The sequence below is a fragment of the Thalassophryne amazonica genome, chromosome 17 (genome assembly GCF_902500255.1).
Source record: "Thalassophryne amazonica chromosome 17, fThaAma1.1, whole genome shotgun sequence".
NCBI lineage: Eukaryota > Metazoa > Chordata > Actinopteri > Batrachoidiformes > Batrachoididae > Thalassophryne > Thalassophryne amazonica.
In genome coordinates, this window is record NC_047119.1 from 30334706 (window position 1) to 30351917 (window position 17212).

The 17212-nt window shown below is 37.2% G+C and overlaps 2 pseudogenes; both read right to left on the bottom strand.

Moving 5' to 3' along the window:
- LOC117529706 overlaps positions 1-16625 on the bottom strand; it is a 35454-nt pseudogene extending 18829 nt beyond the window's left edge.
- Positions 454-16639, bottom strand: LOC117529701 (annotated as a pseudogene).
- Positions 16640-17212: the final 573 nt, after the last annotated feature.

Here is a 17212-nt window from a genome sequence, read left to right on the forward strand (position 1 = left end):
GACCTTGGGAGCATTACGCTGTCTGCTTCCTGACGAGGACCCCGGAGGGAGGTGCTGTTCTCGGACCTGGTCTGTTCGGTCGCCGGGAGGCTTCCTGTTAAAGGGGGGGTACTGTTGTGTGTTGGGGGGGTGTGGCTGGACATTTTGGTGTTCTTTTCTTTTCTTTGCTTTCTTTTCTTTCATAACAGACATGTCAACCGGGGACAGAATATGGCATGTCCCCCCACCTTCTGACATATATATATATATATATATATATATATATATATATATATATATATATATATATATATATATATATATATATATATATATATATATATATATATATATAAAACACTAACACTAACTAACACTAATAACAAAAACAATAACAATAAAACAATCAAACAAAAATATATGATTCATAAAGTGAGTACACAGCGCAATGATACTAAAAATATAGTTTTGCATTCAATAACATGTTTTTCAGAACACAAATTCAAATGTTGATTTTATTCAGTGTGATTGACAGGACAGATGATCAGAGGGGCGGGGTTTTTACCACCATCATTCAGACAAGGACTAAAATATGGGTAGATTTTCTGAGTGAAGGAGCAGCCAGTAAAGGAGTAAAGAAGATCTGCAGCATCAACATCATAAAAGGAGATCAGACCCTCCTCATAATCCACAAACACCCCGACCTTCTCAGGCTGAGACCTCACAGAGAGACGGACTGAAGGACCAGAAAGAGCTTCATACTCATTTTCATTCCTCAACCATATTGCCCAGTAACCATCCTGAGGTCTTAATGTGATGTTTCCTTTCCTGTTGACGGACTCTCTGGCCACTCCTAAAGTCCACTTAGTCTTCCCTTTAACCTGAACCTCAAAATAAAATCTTCCTTCAGAGAAACTCTGCTTTGATAAAACACACTCATGATATGAATTTCTCTCTGGGTTGTCTGGGAGATTCTTCCGTTCATCACCAGTTTTTACTTGTTTTCCATCATCAGACAGGATGAGTTTAGGATGTGCTGTATCAGGATCCAGAGTCACATCCACTGCATACTGCTGGACCCTCTTCAGTTCAGCTTCACTCACTTTCTTCATGTCTTTTCTGATGGTCTCCTCCAGCTGACTCACAGCTCTCACCACACTCCCCTCATATGACGGTGGATGGACTCTGACCTCAGTCCAGTCCTTAGTGGGTGGAGCAGGGCTCAGGGACTGGAAGCCTTGGAGAAGGTGGAGGTGGTCTTCAGACTGTGAGAGCTGCTCCACCTCAGAGCTCCTCTTCTGCAGCTCAGAGATTTCATGTTCCAGCTCTGTGATGAAGCCTTCAGCCTGGTCCTCTGTCATCATCTGCTTCTCCTCGATGGCATCAAGGAGCTCGTTCAGACCTCTCTGAACAGACTCCATCAGAGCAGTGAAGATCTGAACACCAGCTGATTTTTCTTTGTCTACATTTTTCTGACTGAGCTCAACTGACTGTTTGATCTCCTGAATCTTCAGTCGTCTCTTCTTGATCATCTCCTGAATTTCAGCTTCTGTCTTCCTCAGCTCAGTCTTCTTTCCTTCATATTCTGCTTACAGAGGAACAACATCATGTGACTTGTGCTCTTCAAATGCACAAAGTATGCAGACACACATCTGGTCGTTCTTACATAACAGCACCAGCAGTTTGTTGTGTTTTTCACATATTCTACCTTCCAGGTTCTCCACATTGTCAATCAGCTGATGTCTCTTCAGGCGTGATGTTGTCAGATGAGGGTCCAGGTGAGTCTCACAGTAGGACATCAGACACACCAGGCAGGACTTCAGGGCCTTCAGTTTGGCTTCAGGACAGACGTCACAGAGAACTTCTCCTGGTTCAGCAGATCGTTGCTCTGAGCTGCTGCTGACTTTCTGTTTGAACTGATCAACCATCTCAGAGATGAAAATATTGACCTTCAGCTCAGGTCTTGTGTCAAAAACCTTTTTACAGTTGGGACATTGACAAGGAAGATTAGTGTTCCAGTGTTCAGTGATGCACTTTTTACAGAAGTTGTGTCCACATGATGTAGTAACTGGATTGGTGAAAACATCCAAACAGATGGAGCACAAGACCTGATCTTCAGAAAGCAGACAGCTGGCAGCAGACATGTCCACACCCTGAGAACACAATGTTAAAAACAAAACTGGAATAAGATTGTTGTTGATTTTGGGTTTAACATCATAAATCATGATTCTTGTAAAGATTTTGAAAAAAATAAAAATTGTCAGACTTTACTTAAAATTCCAGTTGTCAAGTATCATCATATTTTTGTGTCTCACTGTGAAAGTGACGAGTTAAAACTATGTCCATCTAAACTAACGTGTTCATGAAGCTCTCTGTCCTTTACTGATGCATCATTCAGTACGTAGGGTCGTATCTCACTGGGCTGCGACTGGTGGAGAGGAGGCAGAGACAAAAAAAATGGTACCAAACAGGTGAACAGGCAACATGTTTTTCATGTGGAATCTCATTGAATTCATCCTCCTGACACATATGTGCATGGCGGCTGACTGTCCGCTGTGTGCGTGCACCACGGGTCGCTGCTGGCCCGGCTGCAGAGCTGGGTGGCTGTTGGACTCACTGGGGTGCTTCCAGAAGTGCTGTTCCTCTCTGATCATATAAAAGCAAAAGTGTGTGTCAACCCGCCACATGTTGTGTCACAAGTTGTCTCACATGTTGTGTACATTCTGAGTAGAATAGACTATGTGTAGAGGGGGACAAGACGCACATCTGACTATCTGACGAGGAAGTTTGTCCTGTAAATGTTTTGGTCTGTTCAAAAATCAAGCGACAATTGAGCGCCACCCTGTGACTCAGGTGAGTGGATAGAGAACGGCTGCAAACATCATGAATTACCTCACGAATTCCGTTTGCAGCCTGTCACAGTCCAGTGAGATACAACTTTAAAAAAAAAAAAAATCTGTGAATTCAGAAAAATGATCTGAATCTTCTCTGTTTAAGATTCATTTTGCTCCTCGTTTAGTTTCAGTGGGGTTTTTATGTCATGTAAAATCAACCAAATACTTTTAGACTTTTAATCTCTGACTTAACAACAAAATGTTGAGGAAATTCTACCTGAATATGAAATAAATCAACAGTTAAGTTTACAGTATTTTGGGTTCTTTAAAACAGACAATTTATCATTCACTTCCTGAAGTGTTCACTCATCTTGCATGTAAATCCTCAAATTAAAGCTGACATTCTACACTGTGAGGTGATAGACGACACAGACACATATCACCAATCTATTGGTTCTTTTCCACTGCAGGGTACCTACTCGACTCCATGTTACCTGCCCTTTTCAGTTTTCCATTAACTAAACCTTGTACCTGGTCCTGTTTTTCTTATCACCTCTGTTGTGGTAATAAAAACGAGTCTCGTTGAGCAGGTAACTATAATACCCATGCCCAATGAACACGTTATAACACCACATGGTAACATCTCCAGCATCTTAATCATGTCTGAATGCAGAATTGTGAATGATGGAGAATGTCTGTCGATCTTTAACAGTAAACGCTCTCAGTATTTCAGTTCCAGCTTTGTATCCGTCTGATCTGGTGCTGAGCGGAGGTTTAAATACACTCAGTGGAGCCGCTGTTCCACCATCTAAACCAGTGCGTCTACATTCCTGGTAACAACTTTAAACTCTTCTCAGGTCTTAAGAAAAGTTTATATAAAAATCTGGCAGCTGATCTGATGTCATATTTGTCACAATTTTCAAGAAAACAGACAAATGTTTTTTGCGTCAGACTTAAACAGCTTTAACGTTTTCACTGATGCTTTCCAAAGTAAACTGGATTACTGCCTGCACCTGGTGTCTGGATTTAGTTGGGTTGTCTGAGTCAGAATAAATACAGTGTGTGTGTGTGTGTGTGTGTGTGTGTGTCGTTTATTGTGAGGATTGCAGAGGTGTCAAATCCAGCTTCAGAAAGTAAAAGTCCAGCCACATATTTGTTCCATCTTCCCAATAAACCAGCTGATTGTAATCAGTTCAGCTCTTCAGGCAGGTGGATGAGCTAATTATTGAGACCACCTGTTTTAGTTGCACAGGTAGAAGCAACATATGGGAGGGTTTTTACTTTCTGAAGCCGGATTTGACACCTCTGGAGGATTGTGACACATTATACATTAACTTTTATGATTCTCAAATTAAACTATGATCTCTAACATGCTGTGACATTTAAAATAACAAACTCCACCAGTGTCCAAATACATTTGGGCCTGTGTTATCATCTGTACTCACAGCCCAGTGTCACGCTATCTTTTGTGATACCATCATGAAATGTGTCACATTTTTGTCAGTCACTAGTTTTAACCCTAATCTTAATTAATCCTAACCCTAACCTAAACCATCATCCCAACACCCCCCCCCACCCCACCCCACATCTTATCCATCCATTTTCTAAACCTGTTTACTCCAATTAAGGGTCATGGGGGAACAGCCCCACCATGTCACCCCAAATTTCGTAATACCATCACAAAGCAAGAGCAATCCGATATTTGTTGCGTCCGCCAATCCGGATCACCTCCAAAATATATTGGAATCTTCCATGTGCTAATGTCTATCTGAGGTGCAAATTTGGTGAGAATCTGTGAAATAGATTTGGCTTAATCCTTCAAAGCCAATATAAAGTGAAATCTTGATCCAGAATCCAGATCCAGATCAGGATCACTTCCAAAATCTAATGGTGTCTTCCATGACACCATTAGATTTTGGAAGTGATCACTTTTTGTGATGCAGCATGAATTTGTTGTGAGGTCTGGTTGGAAAATCTGGTTAATTCAAATTTATAAAGACAAACTAAAGTCAACTGCAGCTCTTCTGACCAACTGTTACTTTTGTTTCAGCTGTAATGTGACGCTGACAAGCTGCCATGTGGAGATGAGTTTAGTGCAGAGAGACTTGAACATGTTCAAACTCGTCACCACACCCTGCTGAGTGCCAGGAACTGTCCGGTGTGAGGTGAAGGGTCAGTTACTCGGCATGACATTTATGGTAGAAATGGGCAAGTTGGTGTGGCACATCCCAGGAAACAATTTGATGCAGTGACTGATGAAGTGCTGTTATTAGGTAAAAATGATGATTTCCGTTAAAGAGTGTTCCAGTATATGTGTCCAGTTTTTACATATTGTAACCAAAAATAATCAAAATAATTTTTTTGCCAATCCTAAATGCTCCCTCCATTTTTTAAATATGTACATGTACTATGAAAGAAAAGTTTTCCTTGATTTAAACTTTCAAAATGACAAGGAAACACAAGGTACATTAATAGAAAAATCAAAGAAAAGTTTGCAGAGCACAAAAAGGAGGAAAATATTACCAGCTGAAGAAAATGAAGAACTGGCAAAGCAAAGGGAACAAATGAAAAAGTCATAGTCAAAAACTGGTGAAGAAAAACAAGAACTCCTGCAGGATAAAAGAACAAGGGCATCCATGCTGAGGAAAGAAAAGGTTAATCCAAGAAGTGCCAGACAAAGAGCTGCTGACATCATTAATGTGAAAGATAAAGTAAGAAAAATATATGTAAAGAGACCTTAACATGATAATATCAGTTCTCTTTTTTTATAGTTATGAATAGCAGCTTTTACTGTCACATAGTGACAGATAGAAAACACGCTGGCTGAAAACAAATTTCTTTTGTTATTCTGCTTGATTCATTTCTACATTTTGGTTCTTTTGTTGTCGTCCATAACAGTCTGATCTCTAACCACGCTGAGACACACAACTAAAACAACAATCAAAGTTCCAATATATTTGGACCTAACTGTGTTCTCGTCTGTACTCAACAGTGTTTGTGTTTGACAGAGACTCTGCTGAGTTGTTGAGTAAAACCTGGAGAATTAAACCTCATAAAGACAAACAAAAGTCAAAACTCACCAACTGTCACCAAAACCTGTCTTTGCAGTTTTGCTCCGCCTCTTATGTGAAACTCACCGTCACTTTCATTTCAGGTCAAATGTGACATCGGCACAATTTAACAACCCTGTAAGTCTGATGCACAAACTTTCATGGGCTTTTATTTCCTCAAATATATATGAGACAGATTTTTTTTTTCAAATACTTACTTCCCCCCCGACCCCTCCCGAATATCCTGTTGTTGAAAATACTTTTAATATATAATGTGGATGTTTGCAGAATTTCCAGCTCAGATTTACAAAGTGGTTAAACAGTGCCGACCGAAATGTGACGCTGAAAATCTGCCTTTGTCGTGTTGCTCCGCCTCTTACCACAGCTGTGCAGGTGGATCAAAGCCAACAACAATCCTTTTGTCAAGGTCAAAGGTCAGCTCACTGTCTGAACTCAAACTGACATTTTAAGGACCATTTAAAAGTGTGTTTAAGAAAGAATTTCAGAAACACAGAAAGAGAAACTCACTTTTCTCCATCTAATGTGTGTGTGTGTGTGTGTGTGAGAGAGAGAGTGTGACAGAGTGAGAGAGAGAAAGTGTTCATGTGTGTGTGTGTGAGAGAGAGTGTGTGTTTGTGTGTGAGAGAGAGAAAATTAAGGTAATATTTTGCATGAACATTACTGAGTGGAATGGAGGCAAACTAAAGAAGCTTGAAAAACTTAAATTAAATAACTTGACTAACTAATAACACCAAAACCTTTAAATTAAATTGGTTAAAATTAACAGTGTAGAGGACAACGCAAATTAAGTATACAAAACCACTTAATTAAATGCGTTGCTAAACTTGGGTTTGTCTTACTATAAGTGTCTTGTGTGTACTCAGTGGCTGAGTTAGAATTTCTTTAAAAAACATGCAAATTGCTTTTTTAGGGTCTTGTTTTGTTTTTAAACTGAGCAAATAATTTGTTTTAGACAGTGGAATACTCCAAAGAATATTTCACTTCTGGACTGATCCTCATAACGTGTAGTGAAATCAAAATACCAGCATGGCTGCAGCTTTGAACACTGTTACAAACAGCCCTGGCCTCCCCTATTACCATTAAAACTGGTCTGCTGTCCCAATAAAGATCACAGCTTTGACCCCCCAAAAACAAACAAGAAAACATCACTCATTCGTTATATCTTAAATTTTCATCCTCGTTTCCACACCAGGAGCAACATTCTGGAATAAATCCGAGCAGCTCGTCAGCTCACCTGAAGAGGTGGATGCACCGGGATGCGCTCCTTTCCATCCACGCAGATCAGCAGCCTCCGTGACGTGTGCGCGCTGATAGTGTGAATGAAGCCTGAGAGACGGTTTATAACGAGTCAGACAAACGTCTCTCCTCCAACCGGGACGTGCAATTGTCATTAAACCACAAGAAAGATCTGATGTGCCCACCTCCATGCGCCTTCAAAACAATCCCCGCGAAACTTTGGTGTCATTGATTTAATTAGTTTTGTCCCGTTTTAAACATTGGAAGACATAACGAGCAGGAGTCCAAGAGTTCTTCAACTTACTCCAGCAAAACACACGGAGACAGAATAAAAATAAATAAATATAACCCAAACATCGTCGTCACCATCATCTCTTCCTGCCTGACTGACTGACAGCAGCAGCTGCAGCATCACGTGTATCACTGACTGTAATCTAACGTTCCGCATTTTTATAGCAAGGGCTAAAATTCCGGCGCCCCAAAGCCATTAATTTTGGCAATGTTGATTTGCCAAATATTTATTAATTTTCCCTAGCAACTACAAACGATTGGTTATTTCGCTGCACTTCAAGGGCGCTTTGAATGACCGCCCAAGACGAGGAATGTACGTTTTCTGCTTCTGTCAGTGGAAATGCACTGTTGAATGAGAGTTAGTTGGAGGAAGTGTTGTTTTAATCGTTCATATTACATGTAAGCACATACTATTAAGTAAAACTGACAGTGATAATACTTTTTAAAAATATATATATTATGACTTTTTCCCTCCACATCTAGGAGGGCAGCACCCGAGCGCCCCCTATGGGCCAGCCGCCACTGGACAGGGGAACAGCCCCACCATGTCACCCCAAATTTTGTGACACCATCACAAAGCAAGAGCCAATGGGGAGCATGCACCACCTGAAGAACTTCAAACATTGGAACAAGTCACAAATTTTTTATATCAAAAAGGTATTGTCATCCATCAAGACACTATATCAAACTGTCATACTATTCCATCCAAAGATAGTAAAAATAAACCATCTACCATTATTATACGATTTACAAGCAGAAAATACAAAAATGAATTATTAAGACAGGCAAAGAATCTGAAAGGAACAAGTGTCTATATAAATGAGCATTTAACGAAAAAAATGCAGATATTGCTAGGGAAGAAAGACTACTAAAAAAACAGAAACACATTGTTGCTACATGGGTCTGGAACTGTAGGGTGTGGATTAGAGTGAAAGAAGGAACAAATGGTATACAAATCAAAAACATGGATGACCTTACAAAATGCAGACCTGAATAGACAAGTATGATGCCAGTTGGTAATTTGACCAACAAAAATCATATCAAACATGGAAACAGATGATAAAATATATGACATAGACACCAACATTGATGAAAGTATATTTGACTTAAAAACAATTGGTTGTGAATATTGTATGGAAGAACAGCTAAATAGTGAAAAAATTACAGAAGATACCCTGTCACTTATACATATAAACAGCCGAAGCTTGTATTGTAAAATTTCAAAAATAAAAAATTATTTAAATTAGTTTAAAAATAGATTCAGCATTATTGCAATCACAGAATCTTGGCTTAAAGATGACCTCATGGCTGATGTTCAAATGGAGGGATATGAGCTGTATTTTGTAAACAGAAGAGAATAAAAAGGCGGAGGCATTGCTTTGTACACAAAAACAGATCTGACATGTACAATTGTAGATGAAATGACAATTATAGATGATGTCATAGAAATTGTAACAGTGGAAATTGTACATGAAACATCTAAGAATATTCTAATCAGCTGTGTATACAGAGCACCATACTCTTGCATTGTGAAATTTACAGATAAAATAGAATTATTCCATCAAATCAAAAACAAAATGCTTTTTATGTGTGGAGACTTTAACATTAATATAGAAAGCTCCAGTTGCCAAAGAACAAGTGATTTTGTGAATTCAATGTATAGTTTGGGTTTATTCCCCTTGATAACAAAACCAACCAGAATTACATCGCAAAGTGCAACTGTAATTGACAATATATTCACAAATAGAACAGATGAAATGATTAAGAATGGGATCTTGATGACAGATCTTAGTGATCATTTACCAGTTTTTTCAATATTTAAATACAAAAATTGGTACAAGAAAAAAAAACTGTTGTAAATTTTAAAAGAGATAAGAAAAGCCTTAGAGGCTCTAAATTATGACCTTAAAAATCAAAATTGGGAAGAAGTTTATGTCGGCGACGTTAACGTAGCATATAATTCATTTATGAAAATACTGATTAAATCATATAATTAAAAACTGTAAATTAATAAAAATTAGTAAGAAAAGAGTAAGTAAACCATGGCTGAAAAGGGAATAAAAAATGCTTGTGTAAAGAAAAAATATTTATATAGGTGCTTCTTAAAAATGCAAACAAAGGAAACAGAACACAGATACAAAAAAAAAAAAAAAAAAAAAAAAAAAAAATATATATATATATATATATATATATAAACTATTGACAATAATTAGGAAATTTAAAAAAAAGATTATTATAATGAACAATTAAATAAGAGTAAAGATAATATAAAGGCAACATGGGGAATTATAAACAGTGTGAGTAAACGTGATGGAGCGAAATCAACTTTTCCAAATTACTTTGTCAAAGAAAATAAAGAGATATATGACATAAAAGAAGTTGCAAATGAGTTTAATGATTATTTTTCAAATGTGGGATCAAGTCTGGTGGGAAATAAACTAATAGTAGAAGATAAATTAAATACACTTGTAAATACAGTCAATAGTATTTTCCTTTACAATGTGGAAAAAGATAAAATAAGAAATATTGTAAAAAAAACTGTGTAAGCAAAAGATCAACTGACTATGAAGATTTAGACATGATGACTGTAAAAAGTATAATAGAAACTGTTATTGAGCCATTCACTTACATTTGTAATCTGTCTCTGTCAACAGGAATTTTCCCAGACGAAATGAAAATTGCCAAGGTAGTCCCTTTACATAAAAATGGAGACAAACACAATTTTTCAATTTACAGGGCAGTGTCATTGCTTCCACAGTTTTCTAAAATTATGGAAAAGTTTTTGTGACAAGGTTGGACAAATTCATTGAGAAACATCATATTTTAAATAATGCTCAGTACGGATTCAGAACAAAACATTCGACAGCTATGGTAATTATGGAATTAACAGAGAAAATAGCAACAACAATAGATAATAAGGATTATTTTTAAAGTATTTTTATCGACCTGAAAAAAGCTTTTGATGTTATCGACCACTCAAGATTGCTTCACAAATTACAACAATATGGAATTAGAGGTATTGCATCAGTGGGTAAAAAGCTACTTAGAAAATAGAAAACAGTTTGTTCAGATAAATAATACTAAATCAGAATTGTGTAACATTATTTATGGAGTACCACAAGGGTCGGTACTTGGACCCAAACTGTTCATTTTGTATATCAATGACTTTGTGAATGTATCTAAAGTACTTGGCAGCATATTATTTGCTGATGATACAACATTATTTTACTCTGGATCCGATATACAGGAAGTAGTACAAGTGATAAATACAGAGTTGGAAAAAGTTAAACATTGGTTTGATATAAACAGATTGTCACTAAATATTAATAAGACAAATTTCATATTGTTTAATGACAGAGTGGAAAAAATGATGTATCATTAAAAATAGATGGAATGGACATACAAAGGGTAAAAGAAACAAAATTTCTAGGAGTCATGGTTGATGAAGATCTTACATGGAAGTCACACATAAATTACACAAAAGGAAAAATAGCAAAAGCCATTGCTGTTTTGCATAAAGTAAAATTTTTGTTGAATAGTTATGGTTTATTAACATTGTGCAATTCATTGATTGTCCCATATTTAACTTACTGTGTAGAAATCTGGGGATCAACATGTAAAACTTATACACAACCATTATTTATTCTGCAGAAAAGAGCTTTAAAAATGATCAGCAATAGTCATTTTAGAGATCCATCTAATCCATTATTCATTAAGTATAAGGTACTTAGAGTTCATGATTTAGTTGATTTGAAAATATTACAATGCACTAAGCTAATAAAAATACCTTACCAATAAACATTCAAAATATGTTTAAAAAAGAGTAAGTAGTTATAATTTGAAAGGAATAGAAGTCTTTAAAAAAAAAAAACAAGATTCAGAACCAAAGTAAAGGAATGGAGTATTGCAGTGAATGGTGTAAAATTATGGAACAGTCTCAACAAAGAAATCAAAGAATCAAGGTCCCTTATTAAATTATTTAAAAAACGTATTAAACTAGATGTATTAAGTATGAAATGATGAAATAAGTCAGTGGTTTGTGACAAAGTCTAAAATGTAATCTGTTAATAATGTCTAAAATGTTTTAAGTCTAAAATGTAACCTGTTAAAAATGTAATCTTTTAAATAATGGCTAAAATTATGAAATAAGTCAGTGGTATGTGACAAAATCAAAAAAATGTAATCTGTTAAATAATGTTGAATAATGATGCTTAAAATTGAAAAACTGTATTGTAAAAAGGGGCAGAAAATATAAGACTTGTTCTTCTCTCTGCTCCTTTTCATTCAGTGTCTTGTAATGTACTCATTTCTGCTTTTCTTTTAAATGAATAAAAAAAAAATCAGATATTTCTTACTTCCACCAATCTGGATCCACATCACCTCCAAAATTCAGTGGAGTCTTGCAAGCCTCAATATCTACCTATGGTGTAAATTTGGTGAAAATCTGTAAAATAGTTTTGATGTAATCCTTCAAAGACTACGAGTATATTATGTGAACTGTTGATCCAGAATCCTGATCCAGATCACCTCCAATATTTAATGGTGTCTTCCATGGCCTAAATTTCGTCAACATCCGTGCAGCAGTTTTGAAGTAATCCTGCGAACAGGCAGACAAATAAATAAATAAATAAACACCAGATGATTTTGTTATGTCTTCGCAGACGTCATAATTTTGTGATGCCGTCATGAAAGTGTAACACACTTCATGATGGTATCATAAACTAATAGATTAAATCAATTTTTGTGATGCAGCATGAATTTGCCGTGAGGTCTGGTTGGAAAATCTGGTTAATTCAAACTTATAAAGACAAACTAAAGTCAACTGCAGCTCTTCTGACCAACTGTTACTTTTGTTTCAGCTGTAATGTGACGCTGACAAGCTGCCATGTGGAGATGAGTTTAGTGCAGAGAGATTTGAACATGTTCAAACTCGTCACCACACCCTGCTGAGTGCCAGGAACTGTCTGGTGTGAGGTGAAGGGTCGGTTGCTCGGAGTGAGGTTTGTGGCAGATACGGGCAAGTTGGTGTGGCACATCCCAGGAAACAATTTGATGTTAGAAAACATCTTAGAAACATTTTGGTTGGTTGAAACCATTTTGGGGAAACATTTTGAAAACATTGAAGTGTAAACTCTCTGAAACAGTTTAAAATGTTTTGGAAAATGTTTTGTGGCAACGTTTGGAAAATGTTGCTTTCAATTTGTTAAATGTACTGTGATTGGTCTGTTTTGGCCATGTGGCTGTCAGCCAGCCAATCACAGCTTGGGTTTTGTGTTTTTGTTCATTAAGCCTCTGAAAAAGACTGAACCAGCCCCTCGTGATGCCCAGGCTGTCCACAAACCAAACTGTTGGGGATTCATTTAGTCTCAGATTACAGTTCACATGGCTCCAAATTCAAATTCTCCTCCCAGTCCCTCCAACATTTTTCCATAATTTGTACTAATCACACATCTTCACCATATAACTAATACTCGTATAATGAAGGCAAAGCCTTTGACCAAGCAGCGTTTTCGTCTCTGGAAAAATACTGAAGTTGTTTGATTGAAATACTGTAAAAAATCGAAGATTCAATTGAACATTATTATTTTAATGATTTTCTTCAGGGGTTGATGATTTCATTAAAAAAGGGATGTTTACACAACAAAAGATCTTGATTCTCCTGATGATGTATGTGACACTGACAACATGTATAACGTATTAAATTGCAATTAGAAAAACTTTTTACACACTTTCCTGTTAGACTGAGGCTTGTAAACAGTTTGTAGCTTCTAAACAGTTCCAGTGAAAACTTTTAATTTTTCTTTGTGAAAAAGAGTGAAGCCCCCCCATGCCCCGCTCTCAATGAGCAAATGGAGAATTTTGGAAACGCGATGGTTCTTGTGTACTTTTTGTTTTAACTCCCTGTTTGCCGTGACGAAAGTGTGCTTTCTGAGTCGGCTGGACTACGAACTCACTCACGCCTGTCTGTCAACATCCTCGCCACCTTGTGATGCTCGGTATCAGTACTTATGATCTCGGGACCTTATTCTACCTAAATACACAAATATCTTTCAAACTTACCTTTCAGAACTTGCAATTTCTTTCAAGACAAGAGAGAGAGCTTTGCAGTGACGCTTTAAAATTGACATTGGTGTGGCTGATGTGGCCAGCCAATCAGGATGCAGATAACCAATCAGCAGAAGCTGTATTTCTGTACAAATATTATTCTGTTCTAGATGCCAGTGACAATATGCACAAATATATAGAAATGAATAATTTTTAAATATTACTTCATGACTTAGATTTTTTTCTCTGCCCTGATACGAAACAAAAGGACTGTTACAAAACATCTGGGAAACATGGTCCTAAAACATTCTGTTGTGACCTTAAGCCCCTTTCACACCAGAGCAAACATAGAGTTGCGCATTGTGGCGTAACATTGATTTATGCAGCTCTACGCAGCTCAGTGCAGAGTTTTTGCTTAGTTTTTGGCAGAGGCAAAACAAAACTAGTTTTAGAAGCTTGTCTTGTGTTAAACACATGCCTGTTTCAGGTGAGTTGAAGTTTAGAGAACAGGCTAAAGGGTTTGTGTGTGGTCCAATTTTATGGAAAGAAACCACAGAAGAACAGGCCAGTCTCTCCCTCACTGTTATCCATGACAGTCTGTGATGTAGGACATTAACACTGGTTTGAAAAGGACAAGCGAGAGTGAGTCTTGCTGCTCGATTCTGTCCTATCTGGAGTTTGTTCAGGTTTTTGAGAGCAGACTTTGACCACACAACAGAACGACAGTCTAAGTGACACAACATTAAGACTGTAAAACTAATTTCCTTGTTGCTGTTGACATAAATTGAGCATTGCATCAAATTAAAAAGATGTTTTCGCTCATTTTGGTCACAATATTATTAATATGTGTTTGTGTATATGTATAGGTGTTTGATCCAAAGTCACCCCTCACAATTTTATCTCAGTCACTTGTTTTAATAATTGATTATGCAGAGACAGGTTTAACTTTGGGGTGTCTCTTACGGTGTGTTTAGAGCGTAAAATCATACACTTAGTTTTTAAGAGTGTTTCAATATAAAATGTGTCCAGTTTTTACATATTGTATCCCAAAGTAATCAAAATTATTTTTCTGCCAATCTGAAATGCTCCCTTCATTATTTATGGATGTATATGTACTAAAAAGAAATCTTTTACTTAATTTAAACTTTCAAGATGACAAGGAAACACATGGTACATTAATAGGAAAATCAAACGAAAGTTTGCAGAGCAGTAAAAGGAAGAAAATATTACCAGCTGAAGAAAATGAAGAACTGGCAAAGCAAAGGGAACAAATGAAAAAGTCATAGTCAAAAACTGGTGAAGAAAAATAAGAACTCCTGCAGGATAAAAGAACAAGGGCATCCATGCTGAGGAAAGAAAAGGTTAATCCAAGAAGTGCAAGACAAAGAGCTGCTGACATCATTTATGTGAAAGACAATGTTACAAAGAATATTTTCACGGAAACCGGGGCACGGGAAATCAGTAGCTATATCTGCAAAACTACATATATATTTGCAGCAGTTATGCCATATTTTTATGCATAAAGACATCCCCCTTATATTGTTTTTGGATACATTAAGGGTAAAACGAAGTGGCAAGTGAAGTCAGTTTTTCCTGTCAAAAGTAAATTTTGTGGATGTCAGTGTCTTTGTATTTATGTCTCACAACAGAGGAAAGGTGGCTCAAAAAATTATTAGTTAGAAGACAACCCCGTCCAACTGATGAGCATGTGTTATGTCTTCTTCAGACAATCAGGTATATGATAACATGACTCATGTGTGTCACATGCACCGGGTGCACAGTGAATCGGTCTTGAAAGTGATTACTAAGCCCCAGTATCAAGTGAATGACAAATATTACTTGTTGAAGCTTATACATTTATTTTTCCATGGATTATTTCTATAATTTGTGTATATAAACAACTATTTTCACATTTGAATAGAAATGATGACAGTTGTATTTATAATAGTTTCTAAAGGTCTTATATCACTATATAAGACACTTACACATTACATAGCTGGTTTGCTGGATTATAGTTTGTATATGAATCAGCATATATTTAATAATTTTGAAGAAATCTTGATAATCATGTGTTTTTTCATGATATTCTAAGTTGATTCACTGTGACCCGTGAATTAGTGTCTGGGGCACGCGCGCGCACACACACACACACACACACACACACACACACACACACACACACACACACACACACACACACACACACACACACACACACACACACACACACACATCTTCAACCTCTTAGTCCAGTCAAGGGTCACGGGGCGCTGGAGCCTATCCCAGCAGTCATAGAACGCGAGGCAGGGAACACCCAGGACAGGACACTAGTCTGTCGCAGGGCCACAAACAGACAAACAAACACAATTAACCCACTCGGACACCTATGGGCAATTTAAAGATTCCAATCCACCGAACCCGCATGTCTTTGGATGTGGGAGGAAACCGGAGCACCTGGAGGAAACCCACACAAACACGGGTGAGAACATGCAAACTCCACACAGAAAGGCCACAGGCGGGAATTGAACCCACAACCTTATCGCTGTGAGGCAAGCAACAGTGCTAACCACTAAGCCACCGTGCTGGTCCAGGGCACAGTAAATCAAAAATTTTAAAATGGGTTTTAAACACCTGTAAATTACACTTGAGGAGACATAAATAACAGCCTTATAAACAGTAACTTGCTTTAGTAAATCCACAATAGAATGACCTAAACCTATGCATAATGTGTTTATGCTGCCACAAAACAACATTTCTGATCCACTGTGCCCCGGCTTCCCCTAAATAAAGAGACTTTAACATGATAATATTTTAGTTTTCCCTTTTTAATAGTTATGATCAATAGCAGCTTTTACTGTCACATAGTGACAGATAGAAAACACGCGAGGTGAAAATAAATTGCAGTTTTCTTTTGTTATTCTGCTATTGTGATTCCTTTCTGCTTTTTGGTTCTTTTGTGTTGTCCAGACTGTCATCTGATCTCTAACCACGCTGAGACACACAACTAAAACAACAATCAAAGTTCCAATATATTTGGACCTAACTGTGTTCTCGTCTGTACTCACCAGTGTTTGTGTTTGACAGAGACTCTGCTGAGTTGTTGAGTAAAACCTGGAGAATTAAACCTCGTGAAGACAAAAGTCGACTGCAGCTCTTCTGTGAAACTCACCAACTGTTCCTTTTGTTTCTGCTGTAATGTGATGCTGAAAACCTCTTTAGAGTTTTGCTCCGGCTCTTATGCAAAACTCACCAACTTTCACTTTCATTTTAGTTCTAATAACAAAAACAATAATAAAACAGACAAAAATATATGATTCATAAAGTGAGTACCACACAGCACATTGACAGTTAAAATATAGTTTGCATTCAATGATGTGTTTTTTAGAACACAAAATAAATGTTTAATTCATTGTGTGATTGACAGGACAGATGATCAGAGGGGCGGAGTTTTTACCACCATCATTTTGATGAGGACTAAAAAATGGGTAGATTTTCTGAGTGAAGGAGCAGCCTGTAAAGGAGTAAAGAAGATCTGCAGCATCAACATCATAAAAGGAGATCAGACCCTCCTCATAATCCACAAACACCCCGACCTTCTCAGGCTGAGACCTCACAGAGAGACGGACTGGAGGACCAGAAAGAGCTACATACTCATTTTTATTTCTCAACCTTATTGTCCAGTAACCATCCTGAGGTGTTAATGTGATGTGTCCTTTCCTGTTGACGGACTCTCTGGCCACTCCTAAAGTCCACTTA